The sequence below is a fragment of the Hypanus sabinus genome, unplaced genomic scaffold (assembly GCF_030144855.1).
Source record: "Hypanus sabinus isolate sHypSab1 unplaced genomic scaffold, sHypSab1.hap1 scaffold_406, whole genome shotgun sequence".
Taxonomy (NCBI): domain Eukaryota; kingdom Metazoa; phylum Chordata; class Chondrichthyes; order Myliobatiformes; family Dasyatidae; genus Hypanus; species Hypanus sabinus.
Genome location: NW_026781288.1, coordinates 299,723 through 316,241, shown reverse-complemented (window position 1 = coordinate 316,241; position 16,519 = coordinate 299,723). Strand labels below are relative to the sequence as shown.

At 42.9% G+C, this 16,519-nt stretch overlaps 2 pseudogenes; both read left to right on the top strand.

Annotated features, from left to right (window-relative positions):
- The first annotated feature begins 233 nt into the window (after nucleotides 1-233).
- LOC132388778 (zinc finger protein 235-like) lies at nucleotides 234-1,577 on the top strand (annotated as a pseudogene).
- A 3,895-nt stretch (nucleotides 1,578-5,472) lies between these two features.
- LOC132388777 (gastrula zinc finger protein XlCGF26.1-like) overlaps nucleotides 5,473-16,519 on the top strand; it is a 73,218-nt pseudogene continuing 62,171 nt past the window's right edge.

Sequence of the window (16,519 nt, the reverse complement as noted above, 5' to 3'; positions counted from 1 at the left end):
GTTGAATTTCTGGGAAAGGATTCACTCAGTCATCTGACCTAATGGCTCACCAGCAAGTTCGCACAATGGAGCAGCCGATCATCTGCTCAGTCTGTGGGAAGAGATTCACTCAGTTATCCAGCCTACAGAGACATCAGCGAGTTCACACTGGGGAGAAGCCGTTCATCTGCACAGAATGCGGGAAGGGATTCACTCAGTCATCCCAACTACACAGTCATCAGCGTGTTCACACTGGGGAGAAGCCTTTCACCTGCTCAGTCTGTGGGAAGGGATTCACTGATCCATCGAACCTACAGAATCATCAGCGAGTTCACACTGGGGAGAAGCCGTTCAGCTGTTCAGAATGTGGGAAGAGATTTACTCAGTCATCCCAACTACAGAGTCATCAGCGAGTTCACACTGGGGAGAGGCCGTTCACCTGCTCAGTCTGTGGGAAGAGATTCACTCAGTCATCCAACCTACAGAGTCACCAGCGAGTTCACACCGGGCAGAAGCCGTTCACCTGCTCAGTCTGTGGGAAGAGATTCTCTGAGTTATCCCAAGTACAGAGTCATCTGCGAGTTCACACTGGGGAGAGGCCATTCACCTGCTCAGACTGTGGGAGCAGATTCACTCAGTTATCCAGCCTACAGAGACAACATCGAGTTCACACCGGGGAGAAGCCGTTCATCTGTTCAGAATGTGGGAAGGGATTCACACAGTCATCCCAACTACAGAGTCATCAGCGAGTACACACTGGGGAGAAGCCATTCACCTGCTCAGTCTGTGGGAAGAGATTTACTCAGTCATCCCAACTACAGAGACATCAGCGTGTTCACACTGGGGAGAGGCCGTTCAGCTGCTCAGTCTGTGGGAAGAGATTCACTCTGTCATGCAACCTACAGAGACATCAGCGAGTTCACACTGGGGAGAAGCTATTCACCTGCTCAGTCTGTGGGAAGGGATTCACTCACTCATCCAACCTACAGAGTCATCAGCGAGTTCACACTGGGGAGAAGCCGTTCACCTGTTCAGAATGTGGGAAGGGATTTACTCAGTCATCCTAACTACAGAGTCATCAGCGAGTTCACACTGGGGAGAAGCCTTTCACCTGCTCAGTCTGTGGGAAGAGATTCACTCATTCATCCACACTGCAGAGGCACCAGCGAGTTCACACTGGGGAGTAGCCGTTCGGATGCTCAGAATGTGGGAAGAGATTCACTCAATCTTCCACCATGCTGAGACACCAGCGTGTTCACACCACTGAGAAGCCGTTCCTCTGCTCAGAATGTGGGAAGAGATACATTCGCTCTTCCACCCTACAGAGACATCCACGAGTTCACACTGGGTAGATGCAGTTTACCTGTTGAGAATGTGGGAAGGGATTCACTCACTCATCCCAACTACTGGCACACCAGTCAATTCACAATGGGGAGTGGCCGTTGTTATGAATCCCTTTGTTTCATTTGCTGTGGACTGTTATTTTGAGAGAGAGAGAGAGATTAAGAAGGTGAATAAGTCTGACTTGCAGCTTGTTTACATCACTCGCAGCTTGTTGAGCTTTAACTCTGGACGCAGACTCTCAGAGTCAGACGTAGACGAAGGAGGAAAAATGGAAGGATCGAAACAAGCGAACTAGTGGCCAAGGGTCACTGTTTGGAATTTTCCTATGCCCAGAAGGGTGGGTTAATTATCGATTCAGCTTACATCAAATGTGTGGTTGTTACCTTGTTTGAGCTATAGGAGTGGATCTGATTTGGGATATCCTGTGAAGACCACTGATGTGTTAACCCTTGCCTGGGCATGGTGAGGTAATTCATTTGAAGACGATACCCCTTGTGACAAGTCACGTTGGGTGATAATTAGTCTGTGGATTTGGAAGGATGACAGATAAAATCTACAGTGACTGTTCTCTCGTTTTACCACCATTGAACCTGTGGAATTCGACATAATTGCCTTCTCTCAACATTTACCCTGGATTACAAATATCTCTCTCATCACCTATTCTGTGGATGAACTGAACTTTCATAATTTACCATCTCAAGACTCCAAGCCTTGTTTCTCCCGAGCTCAATAGTTTGGGAGTTTTATTTACACACATATATATATATACATAATACTATTAACTTCTGTTTATCTTGTTTAAGTTACTATTGTTACGAAGGATGAACAGCTCTGATGGGCAGAAGGGTGCAGGGTTGCCCATGTCCCCCTCCCCTGGGAGAATTACAAACCGTTACTGTTGCCAGGCAGCTAATGACAGAGAAAGAGATGGAACAAAAACTTACTGGGACTGGATAAGGGAGAGATAACACAGGGAGGAAGAGACTTGTTGTTCCACTATATTATGACTCCTGTAAGACTTATGGCTCCGGAGAGGGCTGTTTACTTGGTACTATTCTGTTCATTAAAATTCCTCAGTGGACAGCCAGAGTGGGCTGGTTTGATAGGCTGAGCCATTCAAAACTGATTGACACCTGAGACCCCATGAGTAGGGATAAAACTGAGGTCTGGGGAGACAGCCCTCAGACACACCAGGAGACGCACCAAGGGACACACTAGTGAGCACTGCTTAAGTGTTGGAACCCACGAGAAAGTGTGGGGCATCGGAGACCTAACAAAGGATCGGTCAATTTTAACACAGTGTTTATAGCGAGGCCGGTGGGGGCTTGTGTGTGTGTCCACCCTTATCTGGGTGATGAGTCCACCATAGAAGAACGGTCTAGCTAAAGGGCAGATACCTGAATGGCCAACACATCAATGGATCAAGATCGTAAAGGAAGGTTTGACTGGCTGTCACTGTTCGCTCGCTCTCTCTCTCTCTCTCCCCAACAATTACAACACATCGACCAACAACTACCTCAGCTTGTATGAACTGAACTGAACTTTATATTCACATATGACAATTCATTATCCCCTAGACATCAAGAGAGCTTGTTTATTATTGATTATTATTATACCCACACTTTTAGGTTTAGTATTGCTAACGTGTAATATCAGTATATTTTACTAATAAACACTGTTTTGATAATAGTACCAGACTGCAATGGATACTTCTATCTTTGCTGATAAGACACCCAGTTATGGGGTACATAACAAATTGGGGCCTCGTCTCGAGATTTGATACCAATTTGGGGGGGGGGGGGCAGTGAATCGGGCTGTAAGTAACCAGACGGGAAACCAGCAAACAGGGGTGGGTAACCAGACGGGAAACCAGCAAAGATGGATATAGATGAATTTATAGAAAACCCCACTCTGAAGGCGCTAGAGATTGCCAAAAAGACAGACTTGGTGAATATTGCAAAAGGTTTAAATCTATCAGAGTTGAAGCCGTCAATGAAAAAGTGGGAGATATAGAGGGCCATAGCCCAGTATTATATATCCGAGGATGTGTTCACGCTGGGGGTATTGGAACTTATCCCTGAAAAGAAACCAGTTGTTGGGGTGGTTCTGTTAGAGTTGGAAAAATTAAGGTTGGACGCGGAACAGAAGAAAAGAGAATGAGCTCCAGCTAAAGGAGTTAGAGGTGCAAAGGGAGCGGGAAAGAGCTGCCTAGGCAGCACAAAGGGAGAAGGAAAAGGCTGAAAGGGAGATGGAGGAAAGGGAAAAGGAGAGAGACAGGCAGCATGCGCTGGACATGGAGAGGTTAAAGCAACAGGGAAAAGACCGAGGGGAAGGCTCAAGAGAGGAGAAGTTTAATGTTAGTAGAGAGTTTAGGTTAGTACTTCCGTTCGAGGAGACAGATGTTGATAGGTACATCTTGCATTTTGAAAAGGTGGCAGTGAATCAGAAGTGGCCCAGGGATCAGTGGGTGGCGTTGTTACAAAGTGCATTAAAAAGTAAGGCTCAACGGGCATATGCGGCATTGTCCATGGACGAGTCTGAGGATTATGAGGAAGTAACGGAGGCTATCCGTCGGGCCTATGAGTTGGCACGTGAAGCGTATAGGCAAAAGTTCAGAGATTTAAATAAACTGTGGAATCAGACGTATGCAGAGTTTGCCTATGAAAAGGGTGTGCTCTTGGATCGTTGGTGTGCTGCAGAAAAGGTGGAGGAGGATTTCCATCGTTTCAGTGGGTTAATTCTGATTGAGGAATTTAAAGGTTGTGTTTCGCATAATATCAGGATGTATCTGAACGAGAAGCCGAATAATTCTATATCAGAATTTGCCAGTTTTGCAGATGAATATGCCCTAACCCACAAGACAAAGTTTTCCTCAAATAAGAGTTACCAGAAAGGCAGTAGGGACGGTAAAGAAAGTCCACTGGCTAAGGTAGAGAATAAGCGGGGAGCTCGTGGTAAAGTTAAGGAGGAGGACAAGCAGCCTGGCAGGAAAGTTCCTGGCTTGAATGTTATAATTGTGGAAAGGTTGGTCATATTGCATCTAAGTGCTTTGCTCCGAAGAAGGAGGCAGGAAAAGGGAAAACGGTAGTTCCTACAGGGTGTGTCGATCAGCAAAGGTAGATAGAGTACGAGAGGGGCGTGAGAAATTTATTTCAGAAGAGAGACCCCAATTCCAATGAGAATCTGGAGAGATAGTGGGGCTGATCAGTCATTGATCCTAAGTAAAGTGCTAGATTTTGGTCCTGAGACTGCAGAGGTAGTTTTAAGAGGTATAGGAAAAGGGACAGAAGCTGTGCCTTTGCATGGGATCATTTTAAAATGTGACTTGGTATCTGGACCAGTCGAAGTAGGGATGCGGTCAGAATTACCGAGAGACGGCGTGGACGTCCTTCTTGGTAATGATTTAGCAGGTAGTGACGTGTGTTCAGCAGTGAAGCTGACAAGCAAGCCTGTGAGTGCTGAGGACCCGGCCCTGGATTCTAAGATCTATCCCGCATGCGCAATCACTCGCAGCATGTCGAGAAAGGCGGCTGAGAAAGAGGACAGTTTAAATGAGTCCAATGTTGATTTGGCTGAGACATTTTAACCGACCCTGTAACAAGAGGGGTTAGGGGATAATAAAGCGGAGAATAGGGTGGTGAAAGAGAATAAAGGAGAGGAGGTAGACCTACCCTTAGCAAGAAAATAACTTATAAAAGAGCAAGGACGTGACGAGGAGCTTGTGGCATTGAGAGAGTCAGTTCTTTCTGAGACAGAACTGGATAAAGAACCAGAGGGCTACTACCTGAAGGACGGAGTGTTGATAAGGAAGAGGAGGCCGACCACGGGCCAGTCAATGATGACTGGGCCGTAGAACCAGGTGGTATCGGGATGAAATTTTGAAATTAGCTCACGTGACCTCTAGGTGGACATTTGGGAGTAAGGAAGACAGTAGATAGGGTTATGAAAGAATTCTATTGGCCAGAAATGAGGAAAGATATAGCTGATTATTGCAAAAGGTGCCATACGTGTCAGGTGGCAGGAAACCCAAACCAGGTTATCCCTAAGGCACCTCTCAGACCGATACCCGCTTTTGAGGAGCCTTTCTCCCGAGTCATTGTGGATTTTGTGGGACCTTTGCCTAGAACAGCGAGTGGGCGGTAGTACGTCATGACCATGATGATTGCCGCTTCACGATTTCCAGAGGCTGTGCCTCTGAGGAATGTTAGGACCCCTGCGGTGATGAAGGCCCTCATTAAATTCTTTACCACAGTGGGGCTACCTAAGGAAATACAATCGGATCAGGAGAGTACATTTACATCCAGAACATTTCAGCAAATGATGACACAGATGGGAGTTAAACACATTTTAGCTTCTGCATACCATCCGGAATCTCAAGGACCGTTGCAAATATTCCACGCTACACTAAAGATGTTCGAGACTGGGATGATGCATTACCACTTCTGTTATTTGCAGTGAGGGACACGATTCAGGAATCTCAGGGGTTCAGTCCGTTTGAGCTCGTTTTTCGTCACAGGCCCAGAGGACCTTTGACCCTACTTAAAGAGAAGTGGTCTAGCCCGAACGTTCAAGTCAGTGCGATTCACTATGTTTTAAAATTCCGGGAAAGACTCCATAAAGTATGCGCCTTGGCAAAGGAAAATTTAAAAGACTCCCAGACCAGAATGAAACAATGGTATGACAAATGTACCCGAGAGCAGGAATTTCACGTGGGCGATAAGGTCTTGGTCCTATTCCCTGTAGTTACCACCCCCTACCGGCAAGGTTTCAAGGACCATACAAAGTAGTTAAGAAAATAGACTCGCTGAACTATGTGATTGAAACCCCTGATAGACGCAAGCCGAACCAGTTGGTTCATGTAAACATGCTGAAAGGTTATCATGAAACGACCCCCGCGGAGGTCGGTGCAGTCACGAAAACTGATGAGGTAGAGAGGAGTGTTGAGGAGGACCCAGAGCGTTTTGAAAAGATAAGTATAATACCCACCAGACTAGAGAACTCAGTTATTCCAGCCAACCTTGCTGATAAAGTCAATCACTTAGAGCCTGAACAAAGAGAGCAGTTAACACAGCTCATTAAACGGCATACAGATTTATGTCCAGATGTTCCAAGGAGGTGTAAAGGAACAGAGCATGATGTCATTGTTACCTCGACCCAGCCGATTAAACAATCCCCTTAGCGGATGGATTTGGAAAAGAACAAGCTAGTAGAAAAAGAAATTGAGCATATGCTAGCTGCTGGTATAATTCGTGAATCCTTTTCTGCGTGGGCCTCTCCGCGTGGTAGTACCGAAATCGGACGGTACCATAAGATTCTGTACCGATTACAGAAAGGTGAATGCTGTCACACAGACAGATGCTTACCCTATCCCTAGGGTGGACGATTGCATTGATAAAATGGGGAAAGCGAGGTACATCACTAAGATTGACTTGTTAAAGGGATAGTGGTGCTTTCCTTTAACGGACGGGGCTTGAGAAATTTCAGCCTTTGTCACCCCATCCGGGTTTTACGAGTACAACGTCTTGCCGTTCGGAATGAAAAATGCACCAGGGACATCCAGAGGATGATTGACATGGTGATAAAAGGGTTAACAAACACCAAGGCTGATTTTGACGATGTGGTAGTTTGGAATGGTGATAAAAGGGTTAACAAACACCAAGGCTGATATTGACGATGTGGTAGTTTGGAATGGTGATAAAAGGGTTAACAAACACCAAGGCTGATATTGACGATGTGGTAGTTTGGAATGACACCTGGAATGAGCACATTGAGGCTGTAGAAAACCTGTTCAAAAGAATGTCTGCAGCCCAACGTACAGTGAACTTTGCAAAGAGTGAATTTGGGCATTCCACAATCACCTACTTGGGTATGTGGTAGGGCAGTGGCAGTTGGCTCCTTTGCAGGCAAAGGTACAGGCTATTTCTGAGGTTCCTGTACCAACAAATAAGAGAGCCTTAAGAAGATTTTTGGACATGCTGGGGTACTATCGAAAATTTTGTAAGAACTCTGCTGATATCGCCCTCCCGCTTACAAAACTCCTACAGAAGGAAGAAAAAATTGAGTGGAACAATTCTTGTCAGGATGCTTTTGACAAGTTAAAAACCATACTGTGCCATCACCCTATGTTAAAGGCACCTGACTCGTTAGAACCTTTCTCCCTGGCGACTGATGCAAGTGATGAGGCTGCAGGGGCAGTCCTATTGCAGAAAGCAGGGGATGGGGTAGAACACCCGGTAGCGTATCTCTCTCGGACGTTCAATGTGCACCAGAGTAATTACTCTACCGTAGAAAAAGAATTGTTGGCACTTGTTTTGGCAATACAACATTTTGAAGTGTACATTTGTTCACCACAAAGACCCTTAATTGTTTATACAGATCACAACCCTTTGGTATTGCTGGCTAACATGAAAAGTAAAAACAGGAGATTATTAAATTGGAGTCTGATGCTACAAGAGTTTGATATTCAGATACAACATATTAAAGGAAGCGACAATGTAATCGCTGACTGTTTATCCAGATGCTAAGTGAAGGTATATCTGTATTGCTTTATAGTTAAGAACACTTCTGTATTTTTTTTTTTTGCTAAACTCTGTAATCCTGTAAAACGCTGTACTAGTTAATGTTCCCCTTTGGTGAAAATTCCTACAAGGATGGGGGTGTTACGAAGGATGAACAGCTCTGATGGGCCGAAGGGTGCAGGGTTGCCCATGTCCCCCTCCCTTGGGAGAATTCCAAACCGTTACTGTTGCCAGGCTGCTAATGAGAGAGAAAGAGATGGAACAAAAACATACTGGGACTGGAACATTTGCTTCAGATAAGGGAGAGATAACACAGGGAGGAAGAGACTTGTTGTTCCACTATATTATGACTCCTGTAAGACTTATGGCTCCGGAGAGGGCTGTTTACTTGGTACTATTCTGTTCATTAAAATTCCTCAGTGGACAGCCGGAGTGGGCTGGTTTGATGGGCTAAGCCATTCAAAACGGATTGACACCTGAGACCCCGTGAGTAGGGATAAAGTGAGGTCTGGGGAGACACCCCTCAGACACACCAAGAGACACACTAGTGAGCACTGCGTGAGTGTTGGAACCCACGAGAAAGTGTGGGGCTTCGGAGACCGAACGAAGGGTCGGTGAATTTTAACTCACAGTGTTTATAGCGAGGCCGGTGGGGGCTTGTGTGTGTGTCCACCCTTGCCTGGCTGACGAGTCCACCATAGAAGAACGGTCTAGCTAAAGGCGAGAGGGGTCATACCTGAATGGCCACAACAACACATCGACGGATCAAGATCGTAAACTAAGGTTTGACTGGCTGTCACTGTTTGATCTCTCGCTCTCCCTCTCTCTCCCTCTCTCTCCCTTCCCGCTGTGGACGGCTCCCCCCTCTCCCTTAATAGCAGCAGAGTTCATGGGGTCTATTTTGGACCCCGTTACAAAGCAAGGTTACCCCTAACACCCCGAATAAGAGCTTCCAAAAGAGTAGCAGGGATCACCAGGGTAAACCAGAAATTAAAGCTGGGACTAGATTCAAGAGTAAGGATGAAGGGAAACAGTTGAAGGAGAAATATTCTGATCTTACTTGTTACTATTGCCAGAAAGATGGTCATCAGATGGCTATTTGTTCCATCCTGAAGAGGATAAACGAAAAGGAGGCAGTCCCAAATGCCGGTGTTCAATATGTTGAAGCACCTATAAACCCACAGTGTTTGGCACATTCTGTTGAGGCTCAGATAAGGTCTAAGAGGTCTAACCGAGTTAAGAATAGATCCGATCATTTTATGTCAGATGGGTTTGTATTAGTAAAGGAGGAGTCAACCCCGGTACCAGTGAAAATTCTTAGAGTTACTGGGGCTTCTCAGTCACTTATATCAGACAGCGTTCCTAAGTTTGGTGATGAGACTAACACTGGAGAGATAAATCTTATTAAAGGCATTGGGGGCGGCATGGTTTCTGTGCCGTTGTACAAGGTCACTTTACAGTCAGGATTGGTTTCGGGACCTGTTAAGATCGGATTGTGCTCCAGTTTACCGGTGGAAGATGTTACTTTGCTGTTAGGGAATGACCTGGCAGATAGTAAAGTTGTTCCTGCAGTGCTGTTGACAACTAACCAACCACTGAAGACCCACAGATGGATTTTAACATTTATCCTTCCTGCGCAGCAACACGAAGTATGGCTAAAAAGTCTGCCGACGCAGACGGTCTGTGCAGCGTGATTCTGATACCCATGATAGCCAACATCGGGATTCCGGTTACGATGACTTATCAGGATCTTTACTGCCTTCATTGTTTCAACAGGATTCCGGTAGTAAGTCTGATGAGAAAGATTTATCCCTGTCTAAGAAGGAGTTTATAGCAGAAGGGAACCGCGACCCTGAGATTGAAGCTTTAAAAGAAAGAGCTCTCTCAGATGATGAGACTAAGAAAGTGCCGGGAGGGTATTGTCTCAAGGATGGAGTGTTAATGAGGAAGTGGAAGCCACCAGCTATAGAACTGAGTGAGGAATTGGCAATTGTTCAGCAAGTTGTAGTTCCTAAAGTTTATAGGACTGAAATTTTAACTTTGGCACACTTTGGAGTGAATAAAACTGTAAACAGGATTATATAAAAATTTTACTGGCCTAATCTGAGGAAAGATGTTGTGACCTTTTGCAGAACCTGTCGCACTTGTCAAGTTCTGGGTAAACCGATTCAGGTCACGCCAGTGGCCCCACTGCGGTCTGTACCTGCATTTGATGAACCCTTTTCAAAATTTATAGTGGATTGTGTTGGCCCATTGCCAAAGGCTAAAGCTGGCCATCAGTATTTGCTAACTATTATGTGTATTGCATCCAGATTCCTAGAGGCAATATTTCTCAGAAATATTAAAGCTAATACTGTGACGAAGGATTCACTGGACTTCAGCCCATTTGAACTGGTATTTGGTCATAGAGTGAGGGGACCTTTGAACTTGTTAAAGGAACAGCGGATTGATGGAGATATACATATTAACTTGTTAGGCTATGTTTTGAAGTTCAAAAATATATTACACCAATCCTGTAGAGAAAACTTAAAGATTTCTCAAAACCAGGTGGGAGATAACGTGCTTGCCGTATGTTGACGAATCCACTTCAGGTGAAATTCAATAGACCGTATGAAATAGTCTCTCAAATTAATGATGTGAATTATGTTATTAAAACCCCCGACCAACGTAACCTAACACAGGTGGTACACATAAATATAACAGAGCCTTAATTTGACACGCAGGCACCATCTGTGAGTGTTGTTGTTAAAACATATGAATCTGGCAACCCTGAGAATGAAGCATTTGACTCGTCTGAGACTTTTCACAAGCCAAACATGGTCCCAGTTAGGTTAATGAACTCGGTTGTTCCAGAAAAAATTGTTAACAAGTTGTCTCATCTGCAGCCAAAGCAACAACAACAGCTGAAGGAATTAATTCCGATGTTTAAAGATTTATTTCCGGTTGTTCCCAAGCAAGCCACGGTCGCAGTACATGATGTAGATATTGGTCAAGCCAAACCTATTAAACAACACATATATCGCATGAACGTAGAAAAGTGTAAATTGGCGGAGTAAGAAATTGTATATATGTTGGAAAATGGTATTATTAATCCTTCAGCATCAGATTCGAGTCACCCTGCTTTATTGTGCCCAAACCTAATGGTAGTGTTAGAGTTTGCACTGATGATAGGAAGGTAAATGCAGTAACAAAAACAACGATAAGGTGGGAATAGCTAATTTCTTACAAAGATTGATCTGTTAAAAGGGTATTGGTGTGTTCCATTGACGGACAGAGGTAGAGAAATTTCTGCATTTGTGACACCATCTGGTTTGTGTGAATACAATATTTTAATACAAAAATATTCCAGAAACATTCCAGAGAATGATTGATTTTGTAATTCGAGGGTTAGAACACACAGATACCTATATTGATGACTTAGTCACAGGGAGTGACACTTGGGAAGAGCATATCTCTGCAGTAGAAAAGCTGTTTGACAGGCTTTCCTAGGACAACTTTACAGTTAACTTGGCTAAGAGTGAATTTGGCCATGACACTGTGACCTGTCTTGGCTATGTTGTAGGTCAAAGCAAGTTGGCTCCTGTTCGGGCAAAAGTTCAGGCAATTTCTCAGGTTCCTATTCTGACTGCTAAGAAGGCTCTGAGAAGGTTTCTGGGAATGGATGGATATTACCGTAAGTTCTGTAAGAACTTTGCTGCTATCGCTCTTCCTCTGACTAATCTCCTGAAGATGGGTGAAAAGTTTGTTTGGACCGAGCCTTGTCAAAAGGCATTTGATTTAAAGTTATTATTTGAGATTAGGCCAATCAATGTACTGTTGTCAGCAAATTTAATTATCAGATTGGAGCTGTGGGTGGCAACACAAGTCATGGGTACACAGAAAGTAAAGGAGGGGGTCAAAGAGACAACCCTGTGGGGTATGTGTGCTGAGGGTCAGAGAGACAGAGGAGATGGAGCCCATTCTTACCACCTGCCGGCGATCTGACAGGAAGTCCAGGATCCAGCTACACAAGGCAGGGTGAAGGCCGAGGTCTCTGAGCTTCTTGTCGATACTTCACTCCTTCGTCTGGCTACTGCTCTGCCCATGACTGCAAGGAACTGCAGAGAACATCTGAGAAACAAGCCTCCACTCCGTGGACTCTTCCTACATTCCCCTCCCTCGGAAAAGCAGACCATGTATTCAAAGACCCTCACAACCTGGATATTCTTGCTGCAAACCCGCTCTCCCAACGGGGAAGAGATACAAAAGCCTTAAAGCGCGAACCACCCGGCTCAAGGACGGCTTCCTGTCTGTGGTTATAAGCCAAATGAACGATGAAATGGACTCGGCCTCACAATGTAACTCGACGTGACCCTGCGCCATATGGCTATCTGCACTACACTTTCTCTGCAGCCTAATGTTTTGTTACAGTTATTGTTTCGCCGTTTTCATTTTTTTCAAATTTTTAGAATTTTTTTTATTGGTATAGAATCTTCTACAGCTATAAAATGATACAAAACTTCAATAGATTAATATGTATACAATTAATAAAGCTGAAAAAAACTGATCGTAAAATATAAAATGGGAAATTATATATGTACGTGGAACAAAAGGAACCTCATCTAACTAGGAAAAAAAAAACACTAACTACATAAGAAACACACATTTGGCCATCATCTAAGTATGAAAATAAGAAACATCAACCGTCATTTCGTATTTATTTAAAAAATGGAAGGAAACCATATAGAGTAATTCAAATTAAACGATAATATTTTACAAAAGAACCCCATCTTCTTTCAAAATCGAATCGAGGATCAATAATTCTACTTCTATGTTTTTCCAAACTAAGACAAAACATTCCTTGAGAAAACCATTCAATTAATGTAGGGGAAGAAATATCTTTGTATTTTAATAAAATAGCCCTTCTTGTCAGTAGTGTAACAAATGCAATAACATGTTGATCTGAAGATGAAATACCCTGAATATGATGTGGAACTATTCCAAATAGAACAGTCAATCTATTAGGTTGTAAATTAATTTTCAGAGCTTTAGAAAATGTAGAAAATAAAGATTTCCAAAACGATTTTAATGAAGAACATGACAAGAACATATGTGACAAAGCAGTTACTTCATTTTACATCTATCACAGCATTTGTCTATACAAGGAAATAATTTAGATAGTCTCTCCTTTGTTAAATAATAACCGTGAACAATTTTAAATTGAATTAAACGATGGTGGGCACATACAGAAGAAGAATTTACGTTTTTCAAAACTCGAAGCCAATCTTCATTATCAAAGGCCATATTAAGTTCTCTCTCCCAATCTTGTTTAATCTTTAGTGATAGGTTCTCTTTATGTAACAAAAATAAATTATAAATTCTGCTCATGGAACCTTTCCCTAAGGGATTCAATTTCAACATGGTATCCAACAAATCAGATTCTTGTAAATATGGAAACTTAGATAAATATTGCTGCTAAAAATGCCCAAACTGAACATATTGCTGAAAATGTTTATGAGCGAGAGAAAATTTGTTAAAAAGCTCTTCAAAGGATATCAATCGACAATTACAAAATAAATCTGTAAAAGAATGGATCCCTTTATTTTTATAAATGGCGTCAGTTGTTGAAGGTTTAAATGAAAAGTTTCGATATACAAAACTAGACAACTTAAATTGTTCAAAATTTTAAAAACACAAAATTGAACACAAATCCGTAGGGATTGTTTAATAACCGGGTAAAGATTTAAATCTGGAATTTTAGAGAGCTGTATATGTAATGGAGCTCGGAAAATTGAAGTTAAATAAAATTGTTTAACAGCTTTTAATTCCAAATCAACCCATAATGATTTTTGGTTCTTACCAAACCAATAGAACCAAAAACATAATTGTCTAATATTCACAGACCAATTAAATTCATAGTCTTAAAATAGGAAGTGCAAGTCCACCATCTTTTTTAGCTTTGTGTAAATGATACTTATTAATTCCTGGTCTCTAATTGTTCCAAATAAAGGAAGAAATAGGAGAGTCAATTTGATCGAATATTTTTAGTTAAAAAGATATTTATATTTTCGAAAATATATAAAAATCTAGGTAAAATCATCACCTTCACAGCATGAATACGACCTATTAAAGAAAAAGTAAGTGGATTCCATCTAGAAAATAGTTGCTTCATGGAGTCCATTAAAGGAACTACATTCGTTTTATAAAGATCTTTATATTTTTTAGTAATTATAATAGCGAGATATCTAAATGTATTAACAATTCTAAAAGGAATATCATCATATCTACTAACATGGACATTTAATGAAAACAATTCGCTTTTATTCAAGTAAAGTTTATATCCTGAAAATGTACCAAAATCTTTAAGTGCTTCCAAAAGATTAGGAATTGATTCCTCAAGACTTGAAATAAAAACCAAAAGATCATCTACATAAAGAGAGATCTTATGTATGGTTCCATTCATAGAGATACCACGAATATTTTTAGCTTCACGTAGTGTTATAGCTAAAGGCTCCAATACAGGAATAACTAAAAAAGTGCTTAATGGACATCCCTGTCTAGTTCCACGAGAAAGTGAGAAACACCTTCTTCCAGGGGTTATCACACAACATACCCAGGCAAGGGTTAACACAAGATATTCCAAAACCCACTCCTATGGATTATACGAAGTGACAGCCACACACATTCGTTGTGGTTCCGTTGTGATCAACCCACTCTTGTGGGCATAGGAGAGTTCCAAGCCTCAGCTGCGACGAACTGAAGCGATCAGCTTTTCCAGTCTCTCTCTCTCTTTAGACTGGCCGACTGCCTGTCTGCAGATCTCTCTCTCTTTCTTATGGTTCAGTCCACGGTCAGCGCTGTCAGCCTGTGACTGACGTCATAGTCCCGCCTCCTCACGCCGGCGCTCTGAAAGAAACAGTCACAGTACGACCGCAGGCTCGTAACAGCCACAACACAACTTCCCGACTTTTGAACTCAGTGCTTCAGCTAATAAGGACAACCATGCCATTTGCCTTGTTAACGACCCGATCAATCTGTGCAGTCTCTTTCAGGGAGCGATGAACTTGGAGTATAAGATCCCTCTGATCATCAACACTGTTCAGGGTTTTGCATTTAACAGTGGACTGTCGGATACATTCGACCTACCGAGCTGCCAAGATGATCATCACGAATCAAATCTCACTGAGATTTCTCAGGTCCTGTTGAATTTATTGCCAAGTGCACAAGTACGGGAAGGTACAGGTACAGAGAAACACTGACTTGTGGCAGCATCACAGGCAAGTACATTCAGATAACACACGGAGCATAAATTATCGGATTCTCTGTCAGTAACAATCTATAAACATGTTTTCTGTCATTAACGATACATAATATACATTGTGTCATGATCAACATTAAAATGTGCATTTTGTGTCAATACCAGACTTGGAAATGTTGAATTTGGTCCCTGTCTCCATTCCTCCTGTAATCCACAACCAGCTCCTTTGTTTTTGTCACAATTAGGGAGAGGTTGTTTTCTTGACACCACTGTGTCCCGGTGATGATTTCTTTTTTGTAGGCTGCCTCGTTATTGTTTGAAATTAGGGCAATCAATCTGGTGTCGTCAGCGAATTTAATTAGCAGATTGGAACTGTGGGTGGCAACACGTCATGGGAATACAGAGAGTAAAGGATGGGGCAAAGAGATAACCCTGTGGGGTATGTGTGCTGAGGTTCAGAGAGACAGAGGTGGGGGAGCCCACTCTTACCACCTGCAGGCGATCTGACAGGAAGTCCAGGATCCAGCTGCACAAGGCAGGCTAAAGGCCGAGGTCTCTGAGTTTCTTGTCGATATTTCACGCCTTCGTATGGCTACTGCTCTGCCCATGACTGCAAGGAACTGCAGAGAACATCAGAGAAACATGCCTCCCCTCCATGGACTCTTCCTACACTTCCCCTGCCTGGGAAAAACAGGCCACATACTCAAAGATCCTCACAACCTGGACATCCTCGCTGCAAACCCGCTCCCCCATCGGGGAAGAGATACAAAAGCCTTAAAGCGCGAACCACCCGGCTCAAGGTCGGCTTCCTGTCTGTGTCAATTAGCCAAATGAATGATAAAATGGACTCGGCCTCACAATGTAACTCGACGTGACCCTGCACCATATGTCTATCTGCACGGCACTTTCTCTGCAGACGGAATGCTTTGTTACAGTGATTGTTCTGTCGTATATCAGCTCAATGTACTGTTGTAATGTATCGATCTGTGTGGGTGGTACGTCAGGCAAGATATTCACTGTATCTCGGGACATGATAAGAATAAACAAATTCCCCATTTTAATTGTGAGGAAATATTGCACGGACTGTGCGTCTGCTCTGGAACCTCAGAAGGAAACTGAACTGTTGTCATTTCTGTGGAATGCAAATAAATGGAAAGGGCCTCAATCTCACATTACGATCTGCGGTAACTGGGATCAGGTGACCGGTGGTGGGTCTCCCATATCAGAATCAGGTTTAACAGCACCGGCATATGTCATGAAATTCATTGTCCCTGCGGCAGCAGTAGAACCTAATTCATAACCATAGATTTTAACAATTGTGGTTTAAAATAAGAGTATACATATTAAATAGTTAAATTATATAAATAGTGCAAAAATATATATTTTTTAAAAGTGTAATGAACTATTTTAATTGTGTGAAACAATTTGACTGACCTGGTTG